Source organism: Canis lupus, chromosome 23 (assembly GCF_003254725.2).
Source record: "Canis lupus dingo isolate Sandy chromosome 23, ASM325472v2, whole genome shotgun sequence".
In the NCBI taxonomy this organism is placed as follows: Eukaryota; Metazoa; Chordata; class Mammalia; order Carnivora; family Canidae; genus Canis; species Canis lupus.
In genome coordinates, this window is record NC_064265.1 from 36827804 (window position 1) to 36847184 (window position 19381).

Below are 19381 nucleotides of genomic sequence, written 5' to 3' on the forward strand. Positions count from 1 at the left end.
ACAATCATTTTCCCAGTTACACTGAGAGCTGGTATATCTGCAGAGAGAAGAATAAGGGATTTCAGAATACTGGAATAGGTACTGAGCTAGCCATGACCCTGTCATAGCCCATATTTTCACAGCAGCCTACATTCTTAGCCCCCTTGTATAATACAGCCCCCGAATCCAAGAGTTCAAGTGACACTCTCAAAGTTGATCTGATGAAAAATGGCAGCACCAGCCTTGGACTGGTGTCTCTAAGCCTAAACCCACTTGCTCCCCACTGCCCCACTCTCCACTAAGTCCCACCAGGGAAACAACACTGTGCGCACAGTTAGCATTCAAAGATTCCTTGTGGCTCTCATCTCACCTCCTAAACTGAAAGCTTGTTAAAGACCAGGATCCCATAGATGAAAATTCTCAACCTTAGCCCAAGTATTAGTTTCCTAGAGCTGCTGTAACAAATCACCACAAACAGGGTGGCTTAAAACAACATACATTTATTCTCTTATAGTTCTGGAGGTCAGAAGTTCAAAATGTCTTCACTAGCCAAAACCAAAGTGTTGGCAGCACCATATTCCCTCCAGAAACTCTAGGGAGAACCCCTTTCTTGCCTTTTCCAGCCTCTACAGCTGCATTCCTTGCATTCCTTGGCTCATGACTCCTTCCTCCATTTTTAAAGCCAGTATCTTCTTTAACTCTGGCTCTGCCTCCCTGTGCTGCTTCCCTTCTGTCCGTAGGCAAGTCTCCCTCTCCCTTCCTCTCCTAAGTACACTTGTATTTATGTTTTAGGAGCTACCTGGAAAATCCAGGATAATCTCCCCATTTCAGGATCCTTAATCACATCTGCAAAGACCTTTTTGCATATACGATAAGATTCACAGTGTCCAGAGATTAGGGCCTAAATCTCTTTAGGGGCCATTATTCAGCCTTCCACAGCCCAGTTCAGAGAAAATCTGTATAGGTTTCTGAAGCCAAACAAAGCTAACCAAGTTTGGTGCCACTCTAGAAAAGTAACCCAGAAAACTACTAAGCAATCAAGGCTATAGCCTAGTCAGTCACATACATACACCTCAGAACTACATAAAGGAGGCCAACTCACGATGCTCTCATGAAATCAGCAAAGTGCAAAGACATCCCTGATGCCTCAGTCTGCCTTGTCTCACCTGCCTACTCTCCCCAGATGTTCAGAGTTCTCACATTTCAATCCTCTCATTTGTCTCTACCAGAGAAATGGGACTCTCAGGAGAAAGGGCTATCAGAAATTTACTCTATCGAAGATTTGACATCTTAACCTAGTTTTAAATAGTAAGATGAAAGACCTTATCCTCTGCAGAAGGAATTTCTAGTATCAGAGAGAAACTGGGGGCTTCCTACTGCTCATGCAGGCAGCCAGTGAGGGAGGCTCTTTTAGTTTTTTTCTCATAAAGGAAATTCTCAGTGTCAACTGGAGACTTCTTTCCTCAGAAAATGTATTTCCATTGCAGGCATCTTTAGTGAAGATTTGCTGAAGACTTGTCTTCCCTCCTCCATCTCTTGTTGCTGGCAACACCTGCTATGCCTGCTTAACAAACCATGGCATCTGGGACTCCAGCTGTAGGAGTGGCAACCTTGAGGAACCAAGGTAAAGAGGACAGGTGTAAAACAAGGTCCTGAAAACTTTGTAGTCCAAAATCTGATTTTTCTTGCCATAGAGGGGCCCTAGAGTGGCTTTCTGCCTGACTATTGGACTCAACCTCAGCCATAAAGACAGAAGGGAAGAGCCAAAGCTCATCCTAAACCCTTGCCATTTCTAGGCACATTCTTAACTCATTCCTTGCCATGTGTGATAGATCATGGAGGATGATGAGAGACTGAAAAACACTTTAAACTCAAAGAAAATAAGAACTAATAGCAACATCTGGGGAACCAAAGCAGGCCAGAGAAGGAAATATTTCAAGTCAGGGAAGTCTCCCAGGTAACCTAAATCATACCAAAAGTCAATAATACCTAAATCATACCAAATAGTCAATAATACCTCTTCTTTGCATGTTTTCATACCAAAATCATACCAATTAGTCAATAATACCTCTTCTTTGCATGTTTTCTACTGGGCAAATACATTGTCCTTTAGGTTTTGTCTGTTTTTATTGAAAGATAATGGAGGAATTCACTTCAATCAAGGTTCCTAAGAGGCATTGCTTCTGGCCATCCACTAGGTCACTTCTCTAGCCACCTTGCTCTCCATGCCCTTGAGACCTTCCAGAGTCAGATTTGTGTACCTATGAATGGACTCAGCATATGAGTTCCTATGAGTCCCATAGGGACTGTGGGACCTGGTCCCTATGGGTAGGGTCCAGGAAAGTGGTTTGGGTTATCGAAACCCAGTCAACCCTGCAGAGCATGGCCAGCACTAACTTAGAAACTTGATTACTTGGTCTTCCTGAACCTTACTTTTTCCCATGTGAAATCTGGGTATAATACCTCTTAGAGGTTTTGGGAAACTACTGAAATATATATGTAAGATGCATACCACAGTGACTACTATATATCAGGCACTCAACAAATGTACTTCTTCTTAATGTTATTTATGATATTAATAAAAAGTCATGCTGCAAGCTTACAGATTATGATCAAAGACCTAAGACCATAATCTATAGCTATCTGAGAACAAGAGTAATAAGCTACAGAACTGTCTCTTTTTGTGTTTTGCTATTAAACATCTCTCAGCCCTTTGAATATGGAGCAATGTTTTACTTTGCTCTTCAACATTCACAAATACCTACCAAGTGCTTGCTCTGTGCAGGAAACAGAATAAGCTCAAGGTATTGAGTTTGCCCTCAAGGAAATTACTGCCTCTGTGAAGAGGAAACAACAGGTGCAGAAAAGGTGGATCACAGTCACATTCCTCAGTGCTCACTGGGTCAAAAGAACTTCCAGAATTCAGAGGTCTTAGTCCTTGGTGCATAAGGTACACAAAAGGCCTCCCAGGAACTGGATCTTAAAGAAGGGGTAGGGAATGAACATGTGGAGAAGAATAGATGTGTCCTACATCAAGACTTGGTGCAAGGGGAAGGAGTCTTGGGAGTTTAAGTTGGGGACCCTTCTTTATTTGTCCCTAGCTTCCTTTCTATCAGCCATCAAAACGGCACAGGGCTGGGGTGCTCGGTAAGCTCTGCAGTTCTGTAAATTGGCACTGCAGTGACCTGTGTGAGGCAGCTCACCCTGCAAGCTGACTTGCCAATTTGTGCAGAAAGTACTCTTAGCAAGATGCTGGGCCCTTCTAAGCCAGCTGACGCAAGGAATCATCTAGGAATTTGCTTCTTGTAACAGATTTTCTCAATTCAAATTAGCTACAGTGGTGTTGTTAATCCCCTTGTTATGGGATTAGAATGTATTACTGCATTGAGATTAGTGCCCAACAGATATGTTAGAGGAGTTTGGATTAAACTCAAAGTTCCAAGCATGAGGGCTCCCCAATGGCAATGTGGTCTTTGGCTGGGACAATGGCGCCACCTAGTGGCGACAATGAACTCCATTTGGAAGGGTTTCTATTTGGGCACCTTTCAGTTCTTGAGGCCTTGTGTGTGCTGGGGCCAGAAATGCAAGGATAACTAACATAGGCTAACTCCTCCTTCATGGGGCTGGCAGGTTCAGGCTCAGAGTCCGGATCCCATGGACTCCATCAACTGCGGCCCCAGCGACCGCCTAGTGAGCAGCATGAGCTCTACCATCTGAACCCCAGAGCTGACCTTGAGGTAGATGCCTACAGAGCGGGACCTCAGCAATTATAAAATGGCCCCTTGGACCCACCTGTTCTCTAATGCCTTAAGTCCCTTTCACAGTTGACAAAATCTGTTTCTGTTCCTACTCATTCTTTTAGCATATATCTACCATTTGCCTCCATGAACCAGACACGACACAACACTTAGGACTAAGACATACAATGTTTAAGGGCCAGCCCCTACCTTCCACACATGGCCAAAGAGATAGAGACAAGCCCTCTCACTGTACTCTGCAAGAACCTTGGGAGTCCTTTCCCAGACGAGCAAAGCCCTGCATCAGCTTCCATCCCAAGTCCCCAACACAACACTCCCTCTGTACCCTTCCCTGCTGTTCCTTTACAACTGGGCCCAGCACTGTCCCCATGCCTTTCCTTGGCTCTCCAGATACAGGAAATATCTTCTCTCTCTCTGCTCAAGGATGGTTGTTCTGAAGGCTCTGGGAAGGGAGGGCTAAGCTACCATGGTCAGAGAAAAATGACTTCCAACGGCAGACACTGACATGATGGGTTGCAAGCAGGCTGCAGCTCCGGTGGACCTGTGGGGAACAAAGGCAGCAGCCCCAGGGACAGAGAGGGAAGGGGGTATCCCACAGACTAAGGCTTTCATTCCACTCAGGGACTATGTGAGGCACTGAGAATAATGTGAGGGTTTGCATCCAGCAGCTACAAAGCATGAGAAAGTAGAAGGACTGTGTATTCGAACCTAAAACTCAAGAAAAGGTAGAAAAGTAAGAGAAAGGTAGGTGGTGAGGGGTGAGGGGACTCTGTAGGGTGAAAAGTGACTGAAAACATCCCTGGATGTGATGACCATAGATAGTGTAAGTGTGGGAGTGGCTAATGTCAAACCCTAGACTACCTGTGTACCCAGATGGAAATTCATCTTCTACTCACTTCCAAATCTTTCACAGGAAGGCAACTACATAGTCATTAATGAAACCATTGTGTGAAAAGGTTTGATTTAGAGTCCAGGCATTACCTAAGAAATGTGTTTCCATGTCTGGCTCAATGCTGTGTCACGTAGAGAGCATCCATGGGCCCAAGAACCTGAGTGACAAGAGGACAATAGGCATATAAGCCCCCCCTGGAAATTCACAACATCCAGAGGAGGGCTATGAGCTTCCACAAGGTACAGAAAAGATTCTAAGCCAATCTGAGATCCTAACAGCCAAGAATTCCAGCAGATATCTGATCCACCCATGCATTTGTACACCCTTTCTCAGATATAGACATTCTGGGCTCATTTTCTTGTCTACCCTTTCTGTTTTCTCCTTGCTGACAATCTCATCTTGAGATGTGTTGCTATGTGGAGTGACTAGTGTGGTATTATGAAATCAATAAAAGCTTTAAAACTAGAAATACGGGGATGCCAGTCCCAGTTCCCCTTTGTCCTGTCTCCATGGCCTTAGCAAATTGCTCAACCTGTGTGAGCCTCGATTCCACCTCTGTAAGATGAGGTTGCTGGAAGGCTGAGAGATAATGTATATAAACACTATTTTTTATGGACAGCAGTTTCATCCTTGTGGCTAGAAGCTTCTGGTTTATGGTGAATACTACCTAGTGATCTGATCCAAGGCAAAGAAAGGAAACTGGGTGTAATGGATGGGGTGATATCCCCAAGACTAAATCAACTGCACAAGGTCCAAGAATGAGGTGGCAAGCATTTGGGTCTTAAGTCTGGTCACAGCTCCCCATGGAATCAGAAAGACATGATCTCTGTCCTTCACAATCCCCTTTTCGTAAGTAGGTATTTATGGGCTTCATTGTCAGAATTTGAATTTCAACATGGCAGAAGCTACTGAGCTTGTTACCCATTTATGGGGTGAATTTGGACTCTTGCTAGCAGCATAATGCCTTTCCAGAAATTGAGTCTTCCTCACTCATCTATAGGGTTGTAGCAGAAGTTTGATGTAATCAAGCAACCCACCCCCACCCCCCTTACCGTGGACTGGTCTAGGGAAGGGCACTGCATTTGGAGAAGAGGTCAGACTCTTTCTGGATGTCTGATGGTGGTGAACAAGTCCTGCCATGAGAATTGAGAAGCAAGAATCGTGGGCCACTGCCGACAGAAAAACAAAGAGCAACATGAATAAATGCACAGAGTAAAGATTCCCAGCTTGGAGTAAAATTCCAGGCCAGCTCTGGTGCCACTGCCTGGCTTTATCTCTGACACTGAATTCAGCAATACATCCCGAGGACCCTCCAAGTCCTTTTTCACTTCAAGTACATGGAGTAAGTTTCCAGAGCTGACTTCCAGAAGAGGCCCAACTTACATGCAAAGTAAGGTTTCACTTGTTAGAGAGGAGGGAAAATGTTGAATGTGTGTCCCCCCAGATGATGAACAAATTGCCTCCAAGCTCAGCAGTTTGGGAAAACTCACTGTGAGGATTGTACACCTGAAGAGCAAGCGCTTCCCCTGGATGATAATTTCACTCAGGCACAGCAGTAACATTTTACTATTTAATGGGCTGCTTGTAGAGATTTCCCTTCACAATGAAAACGTTTCCTATTACAGGAACAAAATGAAAAGGGAGTCATTCATTCCACATGAAAAACAGGGACTTTAAAAAATGGAAACACTGTCAATCATGCTGAATCGCAAGCTGTGATTAAAGCCCCTCGACTTTTTCCCATTAGTGTGAGCACATTTGAATTTTAGCCTAACACTGAGCCTGTATTATAGAACATCTGATTTATTCCACTTTGAATATAATGCCAAACATGTCTTAAATGTAAAATACTTAACGCCCAAGTTCAAGCAAATTTGGATCTATTATTCAAGAAATAGTCACAGCACCTCATTTACAAACTTAACTTAAAATTAGGTCTTCCTAATCAGGGAAACAAAGATAAAGCTGGAGTCTATTATCATTGTTCTGCTGATGTGTAAAATATTATTTGTAAAAGAGAACCGAGACACTTCTGGAAAAGGCAAGTTTCTCTTCCCAGTCCACTACTACTGTGATACAGTAATTTTGCTGTATAAATTCAAACAATGACTAAGACCCCTGGACTGGGAGCTGGGAATATAAATGAGATATGGTCCCTGCCCTCAGGACTTCACCAGCTCATGAAGGATGACCCCTAAGGAGAGAGACAATTAACTTTAACCACAAGGCTGTGGGCAAATAGAGATGTGGGATGGGAGAGGCTACCCAGAAAAGGTTCCAGGTATGAGCAACGTTAGTCCTCAGAAGAAGGGAAAGTCTTCCAGGCTTAAGAGCAGCATGAGCAAGGGCACAAGTGTGAGGAGCCTGGCACACTGGGCATGTCTAGGGGGCAGCTCTCCACCTGCTCATGCTCACTCAGGGGCACGCAATGACCCGTGCCAGCATTTGTGAGACCTGGGGACTAAGGGACATTCCTGCTCTGAGAGGCAGGGGTATCCTAAATGGTAGGCAAGGCTGAAGAGATGAGAAGCAGACAAGAGTCCCGTATTTCCTTAGTGATCTGATGGGCTTCCAGAGATGGTTCTGTTCCAACTAGCAGGACAACCAAAGAGAAGGTCAGAGGGTATTAGCCCAATGCTCAGATAAATGAAGGTAGTGGCCAAGAAAGGCCCCAGCTCCAAACCTTTCAGCTTAGACCCCTCTGTGGCAGGTACCACTGCTGACTTCAGAGACAGCACAATCACCACTTCCTATAAGATCAGGGCATCTCCCTTGAATCCATTACTTCTTTTGTACCCTCCCCCAACATTCATCAGCATTCATCTCACCTCTACCTCCAAAATGTATCCTACCTTTGCCCATGCCTGTCCTCTTCTCTGCCAGCATCCCAGTCCAGGCCATCATCAGCTTTCATCTGGACAGCTGCAACAGTTGGACATTGTATTCCATGATAAATCAGGTCAGAATGTTCCCCTACTCAAGAGCCCCTAAAGATTTTTCTTCCCACTTGGAATAAATCTAAGCTCTTTTCTGTGGCCTCCGGGTCCTACCTGTTCAGGGTCCCAGCCCAGTTCTCCATTCTTACTGTAGACCATCCTGACATGATCACCAAGCTCAGCCCCATCACCTTGCTTTCTGTACCCATGTTTGCCCTAGCTCTTTCCTCTGCCTAGAACATACTTCTCATCTAATATTACTGACTCAAGAAGCCAGCATTATGCCTCATTGATTGTCTTCACACAACTTACCACTATTTCCTTACTGTCCGTTCTCCCACCCCTGATACACCAAAAGCCCCATAGGAAGAGGGACTTGTAAAGCTGTATTCTTCATAATTGTATTCCTATAACTGGATCCATTCCATAAAGGGCACTCAATGCACATTTGCTGAATGAACAATTCCATGCATCTGCCAGTACCCCTCAAATCTTGGGGCCTTATGGAAGCCGTATTTCCAGGAAATGTGCCAGGTGAGGGCAGTGCTGCCCTTGTGGGGTCAGATCTGATACCAGGGAGGGGTTCATATGCCCCAAGGATTCCCAAACATAATTCCTTTGTGTGAAATCAAAGGCCATCTTTCCTGTCTTAGAAGAACCTTTGTGCTAGAGTACTGAGACTTCTGCCCGTGCTATGACTCTGCTGTATTAGCCAGGGCTCTCCAGAGAAACATGATCAATAAGATATCTCATTCTCTCTCTCTCTCTGGATGTCACCTATTGTTGTCACCAATGCTTTTAGGCAACTCCAAAGAGGACAATCAAACTCTTCTAGGATTTACTCTACCAACCCATCCAACTCCTACCACTCATCCTCTCACTCACTCAAATATTCATTTAGCATGTGTTTATTGAGCATCTACTGTGTATGAGGCCCTGTATAGGGTGAAACAACATAGTCTCTGACCTCATATATCTTTATTTTTTAATTTTATTTATTTATCCATGAGAGACACAGAGAGAGGCAGAGACACAGGCAGAGGAAGAAGCAGGCTCCATGCAGGGAGCCCAACATGGGACTCAATCCCGGGTTGAGAAAAAGAAAAGAAAGAAAGAAAAGAATGGGAAAGAGTCTGGTGGGGCTGGGAGGCCTGGAACATGGTGAGGTGTAGCTATACCAGGGGATAGCTCCAATGTTCACCAGGCATTGTGGGCTCCACGGAGAGCTATTGCTTGATCCTAAGAATAGGGAAAAGTTTCTGGGAGGCTTTAAGTTGAGAGGTAGTGCTCTCAACATTAACATCATAGCAAGTTCCATTCTCCTCTTTGTGAAAGTCCTAGAACAGGTAAAATTTTATCATACTATCCTTCAAAGACACTGTCAGGTAAATTCATATTTGAGGTACGATGCACTGCACACTTCCATGCTTTCAACATACTGTTCTCCCTGCTTTGTGTTTTGCTCTTTTCTTCCTCATAAACCTCTATTCACCCTTCAAAATTCAGTCTGGCCATTGCCTCATCCATAAAGCAATCTGACTTCCCCAGGCTTTGATAGCAACTTATACTCACCTCCAGATAACAATCTATTCAGAGTATGGGCCTTGACCAGGGATGGTCCCCAAATTGTTCATTACCCATGAACAGAAGATGAGGCAGATACAGAAAGGAGAATAAGCATTTAGACGCTTTCAGAGCAATTACACAGAACAATTTTATGGCTGTTAAATCTAATAATAAAAAAAAATAGGGCTTAGATTTTGTGTGTCTTTTATTTCACTTTTTCTAATGATTTATTTTTATTGTATTTTATAAAAGTATTGATCCACAAAAGATTGAAATTTATTAAAAATGGGGGGAGGGGACCTTCACCATAGACAGTTTGAGAAACACTTTCCAGAGTATCTGCTGCTGAAGGCCATCCTCTGCACCTTCCTCACTCTTTTCCAATCTACCTGACCAACTGCAAAGTCACTACACAACAACCACAGAGGGTAATAAGCAAGTTGTAGCTTGCCTTCCCTTCTCTTACCGGAAATGAGCTAACTGAAGCTGAGACAGGGAAAGCAACATGCTTGTATGAGGTTCCTGTTGCTGCTGTAACAAAGTACCACATACTTAGTGGCTTAAAACTATACAAATATATTTTCTTGTGGTGCTGGTGAGAGTCTAAATGGGAGATGGGCTAAAATCAAGATGTCTGCAGGGCCACATTCCCTCAAAGGTTCTAGGAGGGAAATGCATTTCCTTGCCCTTTCCAGCAACTACAGTCTTCTTGCATTCTTTGGCTCACAACTCCTTTGTCCATCTCCAAAGACAGCAATATAACATTTTCCAGTATTCTCATTCTCTCTCTCCCTCCCTCACCTCTGCTTCCATCGTCCCATCTCCTTCTCTTCTCTCCTTATAAGGACCTTTATGATGACATTGCACCTGCCTGGATCATCCAGGATCATCTCCCCATCTCACAATTCTTCACTTAATCACATCAGCTAAGTCCTGCCATGTGAGATAACATATTCAAAAGTTCCTAGAATTAAAACATGCATTTTTTTAAGGGCCATTATTCTGTCTACTACAAAGGTCAAACCTAAGTCTTGGTCTCAGAATGCATATTTCCTCTTTTGTTTTCCCCTCTAATCCCCTCCATCTTCTCATATACATACAGATGTTGACAGAAATACTTTGTTTGAAAGCATTTGGATATTGAGAGCAAGCTGTAATCTGCAGGTGGGGAGAGGATCCATGCAGCGGCATAGCCCTCAGCTGTGGAGGCAGTGGAGTCCCTGCAGACCGTCCTGGCAAACCCCAAGGGCTGCCCCACTTAAGCTCTCACCCAGACAGAGCATCAGGGCCCAGAAAGACCTGTGATAAGTCATCCAGAGAGCATACACATACATCTCAGAAAAGACAGGATTTTCTCCAGCAAGGACAATGTTCCTTGGCAGTGCTGAATTTTTGTTCCCAGGCAGATAAATAGATATGCGATTCTTATTAGCAAGAAGAATAACCTGCATAGAGTTTCTCCAGGAAGACATTAAGATAATCCAGCAGCAGCAATCCACTGCCAGCCTCAATCAATTCTTTGTAGTAAACTTTTATAAATCAAACACAGAAGGCTCAGAATCTCTCAAGAGCTTGTTCTTGTGATGTGTTGGTTGATGCAAATACTGGCACAATCCACTGTGTGGGGTTGTTAAATCACAGTGTTTTCCTCGCCCCATCAATTCCAGCTTCTCCCACCTCCAGCCCTAAGATAATCAGCCCCTCCTAGACACTGTGACTGCCTCCCAGGGCAGCACACTGGGGGAGGAGAGCTGAGATGGCCACTGGAAGCATAGGACCTGCCCCTCCTCTTTGCTGTGCTCCTGGACCAAGGGCTGACAGGCTGTCATCCCTGCCCTGCCCTGATAAGGGAGACTAGGGTGCTGGGACCTGAGAAGGAGCAGGTGTTGGCACTTCCTGTCCCTGTCCGTGGGTGGGGTGCGAGACACAAAGGCAGATGGGGCCAAGTCACGGCCATGGCTGAAGGAGAGAGGAACTGGCCATTCTTGACTATCTAAGGTGCCCTTCACAGAATCTGAAAGCCCTGGGCTGGGGCTCTGCCTCTCATGGCTGTGCTCTCCTCTGTCTTAGTGCACTCTTTTATTTATATTAATATATCTTTACTTGTCTGCAGGACTGCTATTTATGTTGTTCAGACTGTGCATTGTACAAGGGCAGCACACCTAAGGATTGCCACTGAAATCTAGACATACACTCACTTATCTGAGAGCACACTGCTCAGTGTGTAGACTACAGACCTCCTACTCATAGATGTGCTGGGACAGTAGCCATGAGCCGCCTCCCACTTAAAGCCACCATGAGCATAGCCAGCCTGTACACACTTCCCTGGCTCACCCACATTTGTGCAGCTGTGCCCTGTTCCTGACAGCACTTCAGGCCTCCCTTTATGTCACTTCTCTTGCCTGTCAATTATTCTGGGAGATGGAGCTCTGTTCCCAGTACCACTATTTCAGACTTTGATTCTGATTCAGTCGCCAACTGAGGGTTAGGGAACAGGCAGGGATCTTGGCATCTATGGTGGCAGGTGGGTATGTGTGTGTCTGCAGCCCCAGGTATCAGAAAGCTCCCTGAGGTAGAGACACAGTTGCCAGACACTGCCATTCAGGTAGGACAGTGTATAAACTTATTTATTTTTCTTTTTCATTTAAGAAAAAATAAGGTACCCTTCTCTTCATAAAGAAGAAAAGGCTTCTTAAAGTTTTCAGAAAGGTATCTCATGCTGTAGCAGTGACCCTGCTTGTCTCCTCTTTCTCAAGTTGGCTGTGAGTTCATGGAGTCTGGATTAGGTACTACTTAGTGCTCCCAGCAACCTGCAGGTGACTGGCTCTTGGATTGGTTTATGGAAGAAGGGCAGAAAGGAAAGATAGAAAGAGGGAAGAAAGTAGGCAGAGATAGAGAAAAAGAGAAGGGAGGGAGGAGGAAGAGGTAACTATTTGGATGGATGGATAAATGAATTTCCTAAACCCATTAGACACAGAGACTCAGCCTCCTCGCCCCTGCTCCTTCTGGCTTTTTTTTTTTTTCTCCTTCTGTTTTGACCATTTCTGCTCACCCCCCATCACTGTGCATTTCTTTCCTGACTCTTTCACACCCTCTGGGTTATCCCTGAGTCCATTCACATCTTCTAGACTGAATCGATGCTGGGGCCCATGCACTGCCCTTCCACAGATGTGGCCTGGACCTCTGCCCCTTTTTCTCATCTCCCTACACTCCCAGGGTAGTCCAGCCCTGGGAGCCATACCCTCTTTCCACAGCACTCACTCCCAGGTAGTCACTAGGTCTTCCTCTCCCATGTCCCTGGGTATTCCAGGAGGATCTTGCTCCCACTATCTCCCTCCTAGAAGACAGAATTTTCTTTCTACCTAGCCCAGTCTACCCAAACTCTACTTACAGACTCAGCTTGTTTTTTCACTGGGGAGATTTATTTCCCTGAACATTTTTAGTGCCTAGCACTGTGAGGTTTCTCATGTAGCCTATTCCAGAGATCACTGAGCATTTTCAAGGCTCCCAGACATTGATTCCAAAATGAATTCCCTCAAGGGGCTCCCAATGGACACTTGCTGGGCTGAAGCTGGGAAAGTATTTTTTGAGCCCTTAAACTGTTTTGGACATTGTCCTGTGCCCGATGAACTGCAGTAAATAAGAGATCCCAATTCTCAAGGAACTCGGTATCCAGCTGGAGAAGATAGATAATGAATAAATAAATGTTGGCATATACTGCATCATACAGGATAGACAATGTTCATGGTGGGGCCAGGGAGGCTCTTGAACCCAGGTGGTCTCTCTGCAAAGATGACTTTAGACTTGAGACATGAGTGGTGAAGAGGAGCCACCATATGCAGATGCAAGGGACAGGCAAGGAGGAATGGACTTGGACACCTTGGGGAAGATAGAGGCCAGTGTGGCCAGGGAACTACTAGTAAAAATGAAAGTGTTGGAGGTGATAGGTGGACAGGTTGAACAGTTACATTACATATGTTAATGACTATTCTATATTGAGTACTTGCTGTGTGGCCAACATTATAAGTCCTTTACCTAGGTTGTGTCATTTGGTTGTCATAACAACCTCCAAGATGACAAGTATTAGCTTGGTTAACAGATACTAAGAATAATGATGTGCACTGAGTACCTATTATGGGCCATGCATTGGGTTGAGTGCTTTATGTGCCTCATCTCATTGATTCTTTGTGACAACTTTATGATGTTCAAGTGTTCTTACTTCTTCCATTGTACAGGTGAGAAAACTGAGACCTGGAATATTTGAGCAATTTGGTAAAGGTCCCACCACTGTGCTGGGATGACTATAGGCTTATGGCTGTCTACACCACATAAGTCACCACTCTCCTGTCTGCTTGTACTTCAGGACAGACTTGACGTTTGACTTTAAGAAAACAAGAGGCATGATTCCCATCAGAGGAAAACAGTAAGATGTGGACGGATGTATCCAATGGGGCCCTTTCTAGAGCCCTAGGAAGGACACTGTAGAAAGGCTCTGAGAAGTCAGTGGTGCAGGAGGCCCAGTGTCCTCTCTGCCCAGCTGTGGCTTTAGGCCTCCTCAAAAGTGGGATTGGAGATTCATTCAAAACCACCACTGCCTTTCAGACCTCTGCCATACTGGAGGAATAGTCTGCCTCTGAAGCAAACCTCCAGAGCAACACCATTTTCATTCTTCTCTGTCACAACCCAGACCAAGCCCAATCAACTTTAAAGCAATTTGCCTCCCAGAACTCTCCCAGTCCTCCTTGACAGTGTTCAGGCCAATAGATCATTTGAAATGTTTTTATAACATAAAAATGCAATCCTTTATAGCAGGCAATCAGCAGTCTTAAAATAATTACCCATAACTAAAGAGAAACCAAAGTAAGATCAAATGAAATCTGATTAATGGGTGGTGAAGACCAATGTTCTTTAAATAATTCCTTAAAATAAATTTTAATGGGATAATCTCTCCATGAAGATATTTCTTTAGGGGCTTAAGATAAATACACTTTTTTTTTCCCAAAGTACCTCACAACTAAATTACATAGCATTTTGGGAGGTTCCGGTTATTTTTCCTAAGTAGAGAATTTTCTGTGTGCTTCTATTTTCCCTCAAGGTTATCACAGAAAGAGAATAAAATTTCATTTTCCTCCTGCAATTATGTAGCTGTATTATTTTTGTAATAAGCTTACAAAGAACAAGCTCCCAAAACACAATTCTCGATCTGAAGTTCACCAGGTTGAAATTGAGAGATAAATCCTCTTTGCTTCTTATTGGACTTTTTTTTAAGGTCAGTGTTGACGACAATTCAGAAATTCAATTTCTCCTCAGGTGCCAAGTTTCTAAGGCACACCTGGTAGAAATTTGGTGCAGGGCTAACCTGGTGCAAGACTAAAATGGATTGCTGGGAAGACTCCGCACATTCAGCCCCAGTCTCCACTGGCCTCATGCCCTGAGCTCTGAAGTCATATAAGATAGGGGCTGAGGGAAACTGAGAAGGGGTCGGATAATGAGGAGATGAAGGTCTGATGGTGTTCAAATGATCCTCCAAAGGGATTGAGAAGAATGAATGGTGTTGGTCAGGTAGAGGGAACAGAATATGCAGACACTAGGAGAGGAAACTGAGACCCAACTGGATCAAGTGGCCCTACACCATGTTTCTCTATAAGACCAGAAGGAAAGAGACAAAGCTGGTGGGAGCGCAGGTAATTTTGGAGAGTAGAACAAGAGCCCCCTTCTAAGCACCTACTTTCTCAGCTTAATGGGAGGCCAAGTCAATCCCCGATGGTGAAGGGAGAGGTATTGACATAAAGGGTTTGAAGAGAGGAGAAAGTGTGACTAAGCGTCTGAGAAGACAGGAGAGTCCTGCCAGGAAAACATGATCTTCCCTTGCAGATTTGGGTACCTACCTCAAGAAGTGGACCAGAAGTTTCTGGTGGCCCAATCAGCAAAATTGTGCAATTGTACTGACAGCTCTTGGCAGCCAGCAATGAAGTGGAGAAGGTAGAGAGCAAGACTGACTTGCAAAGAGCAAGTGGCCAAAGTTAGCCCAAATCCTTAACTCCCAGAAGGGACACTATCTGGAGAACTGGGTTCAGGAGGCTAAGCTTGCTACCTGTCTTAGTTTGAGTTGTCCCAGAAAGACATCTGATACAAGCATTGAAGGATAAACTGCTGTAGGGCATGGTGCAGAACAGGGGTAGGAGAGAGGTCAAGTGGTATAGGAGACAAGGGCAAGGGGTAAAGGCATATTATTAAACCAACTACCACAATGGAAGGTTAATGCTTAAACCCAACGGGGAAACTGAAAAAGACACAAAAATATGGCTCAGGATTATCTGGCTGAGGATTATCTGGGAGACTCACCTGAACATCCACCAGCCAGTGGTTAAGGGCTGACCCAAGGGGGAAGTTAATTCATTGACACTTCTAGCCAGCTGTGCACAGGGATGAGGGGATTCTGAAAAAGAAAAACACCAACAAAGATGCAGGTGTTGGCTGGCACAGGTGGAAATGGTGAAAGCATCTGAGGAGATGGGGCAGAACACCCACTGCAGCTACACCTGTCAAACTCAAATGGGCTACCCCAGTGGGATCGCAATTCTAGAGCAGCTGTCATAAAGTGCAAATGTTGTTCTTAACTATCAGCAACCGCCCTGCCCTTCTACTTCCCTCGAGACCTGTGTGATTGAATGCAGTCAGTTTTCCCACTTAGCACTCACTTTGCCCCAGCTGTTTGTACTGCTGAGAACACTTGGTGTGAAAGCTCCACGGGTTTCCATCAATAAAGGTGAACATGTGTACAAAATAAGTCCTTAGCCTGGATGTACTGATGCTGCACCTTGAGTGTTCAATGTCATATTCTTCACAGTGCTATTTGGTGGTGGAGGGTCAGAGAACAGTGCCAAGCAGTAAGAGGAAGGGAGTCATACTTGCTGAGCACCTACTATGTGCCAGCACTGAACTGGGTCTCCACATCTCAATAAATCTGCAGCCAGCCTGAAAGTGGCAGTGAAGGGATAGATTTTCCCCCACCCTTGCCAGCCCTGGAGCCAGCCAAAGTTAAGGGTGAAAATGGATTCAGCTTGGTGCTGTTTTGACTTGAGTTTGTCTGCTTACAAATGAGGTTGAACAGCGTTTCATGTTTATTGTTCCCCAGCCTTTTAGCCTGTATATCATTGCCTTCTTCAGCATGCATATACCACTCCTCGCCTGTTTGTAACATTGTTCTCCTGGGAAAACCGACTTCTGAGCCAAGATGCAGTTTTGAGAAGCCAGCTGTGTTCCAAGCCTGCTGGTGCTCAGAAAAGAACCAAATTCAAAGGGCAGAAAAAGAGGTCAAGACAGCATTTTATGCAGTGCCTCAGGGACTTATCCCCTGCAACCCCCAACTCTGAACTTGAAGAAGACTGAAGCCAAAGGTTGAGCTGGCTGTGCTGATTATTCCCCAATTACAACCACCCTCCCTGAGCTCTCTGCCCTGCACTGTGCCCAAAGGCTGACCCGAGAGACCACACAGCTGTTCCTTCACTCTGGCCTCCAGTTGGGTCCAGCCAGTGAGAGGCACCATCATGAGAGAAGAAGGCAGGAAGGAGAGCTGAAGGAAATTTTTCCATCCCACCCTGGAATGGTTCCCAAGGGCTGTCATAACAAGCTACCACAGATTGGGATGGCTTAAATCAACAAAAATGTAGCCTGTCACAGTTCTGGAGGATGGAAGCCCAAATTAAGATGTCAGCAGGTTGGTTCCCACTGGACGCTCTGCAGGAGAACCTGTTCCATACTTCTCTCTTACTGCAGGCAGTCCCTGCTATTCTTGGTGCTCCTTGGCTTGTAGACACATCCAATCTCTATCTCCATCTTCATGGGACATTATCCTCTCTGGTTCTTGGTCTCCTCTTTTTTTTAATATTTTATTTATGCAAGAGAGAGCAAGAGCAAGTGAGAGCATGAGCAGGGGGTAGGGGCAGAGGGAGAGAGCGAGAAGCAGGCTGCCCACTGAGCAGGGAGCCCAGTGTGGGGCTCAATCTCAGAACCCTGGGATCATAACCTGAGCCAAAGGCAGATGCTTAACTGACTGAGCCACTCAGGTATCCCTATGTCTCTTCTTATAAGGACACTAGTCATACTGGATTAGGGCTTACCCTAATGATCTCATCTTAACTTGATTACATCTTTAGAGACCCATTTCCAAATAAGGTCATATTTACAGGTACTAGGGGTTAGGACTTCAACATACCTTTTGGGAGAGTCACAATTCAACCCATAATATGCCCCTACCTGGCCACTGCTCTGGCTCTAGCTGGTTCCTCTTAGCCACCACATTTGTCCAGCATCCGTTTTTCACAAGTACACTATTCCCTCCCCAACCCCTTCAGGGCACAGTGCTGGTATCTAGAAGACTTGCCATCTTTTGTTCTCACCCTGCCATCCCTCTGTCCATTGGCTCTTCACTAAACCTTAGAGTTGTACTCTAAGGGCACACAGCCAAACTGTGAAGTTGAAAAAATCCCAAGAGGTCATCACAGGAACCATTTGGGGAGGCTGACCTGTGCCATTGGTGTGTAACAAGTACCGAGACAAGTATGACATCTAGGTCTAAAGAAGTGTATGAGAGACTCGGCTTGAAGCAGCCAGGAGGCAGATTGCCTTCCACCAACTGTGGAGCAGAAATGCATGTTGTATTTTACCTGCCAGGCTTCATTATGGAAGCTGAATGGGTCATTTTGAAAAGATCAAAGCTGCTTTCTATCTCAGAACAAGGCAACCTCCATAGGCAAAAACTTCCAGGTAAGTTTTCCTACCCCTTATATTCCATCCAACTCAGGAGGAGCAAGAGGCAGTCTAGGGAGGAGGAAAGGGGTGGGAAATTCAGGGAAAAGGAGATGCTGACTATAGATGCTGGCTATACCCCTACTTCACACCCCCAACAAGGTTCCCCTCCCAAAGCAGACTCAAAGCTGAAGAAGCCTAACTTGGAAGAAAGTTCTGAATTGTGGTTACTGCTCTGGAATGAACATTGTAATTATTAAGATAAGACTGTCCTTGTGATTGAATGTCAACAAAGGCTGTTTGTCCCTAACAGTAACAAGAAAAGTTATGGAACTTCATAGCAATTTCATCAAAGGTGCAGGGAACTATGGTCCACAGAGCCAGTCTGATGAGACAGTGGGAAAAAAGAGTAAGTACATGTAAATACTTGTCTCTTGCCAGCACTCTATTGGGTTCCACTCATTCTGTGCTTGATAGAAGAAGCTAACCCTATGACCCAGCAATTGCACTACTGGGTATCTACCTCATAGATACAGATGTAGTGAAACAATGGGACTCCTACACCCCAATGTTCATAGCAGCAATGTCCACTACAGCCAAACTGTGGAAGAAGTCACTATGTCCTTTGACAGATGAACGGATAAAGAAGATGTGGTGTATATATACAATGGAATACTACTCAGAAAGGATGAATACCCACCATTTACTTCGATGTGGATGGAACTGGAGGGTATTATGCTGAGTGAAATAAATCAATCAGAGAAAGGCAACTATCATATGGTTTAATTCATATGTGGAATATAAGAAATAGTAAAGGGACCATAAGGAAAAGGAGAGAAACTGAGTGGGGAAAAATTAGAGGAAAACAAACCATGGGCGACTCCTAACTCTGGGAAACAGACAAATGGTTGCAGAAGGGGAGGTGGTGGGGGAGATGGGCAACTGGGTGATGGGCACTAAGGAGGGCACATGATGAGATGAGCACTGGGTGTTACACTATATGTTGGCAAATTGAATTTAAATAAAATATTTTAAAAATAAAAAATATAAGGAGTTAGGGCTAGGGATATGAATATACACATACATCAGATAAAACCGGGAAAAACAGAAGTGTAAATACAACAGAAAGATGAATCAGGGACAGCATGCATAAAGATGGGATTCACAGGGTCAAACACTGGTAAAAAAATTGGACTGCAAATATGTCTCTGAGTTTCCTGGCAGCCAAAGCAAGACAATCAATTACAAAATTGAATCTGTCCACAAAAAATAAAGCATAGTAGTTTTCCAGATGAAACAATGCCTTTCTCGTACTGAAGCCTTAAATTTTTCATGTGGCTCTTCAAACAAGGTCCACTGATTTAGTGGAGAATATCCTCACCAACAAGCTACAATAAATACCCTAGAGGATTTCACCCATCCATTTCTTACATCATCCATCAAAGGAAGCCAAAAGCAAGGCAGAAAAAAAAATACGTTAGTAGGAAACTAACACAATT

General features: G+C 44.7%; 1 long non-coding RNA gene across 1 annotated transcript in view; it reads right to left on the reverse strand.

Annotated features, from left to right (window-relative positions):
* Nucleotides 1-588: 588 nt before the first annotated feature.
* Nucleotides 589-19381, reverse strand: part of LOC112661170 (uncharacterized) — a 143042-nt gene continuing 124249 nt past the window's right edge. The window contains exons 3-7 of the long non-coding RNA XR_003137477.3: nucleotides 7482-7551; nucleotides 6120-6245; nucleotides 5682-5798; nucleotides 4719-4786; nucleotides 589-1589 (exon numbers count right to left, since the gene is read on the reverse strand). This is a non-coding gene — a long non-coding RNA (uncharacterized LOC112661170). The remainder of the gene's footprint in view (nucleotides 1590-4718; nucleotides 4787-5681; nucleotides 5799-6119; nucleotides 6246-7481; nucleotides 7552-19381) is intronic.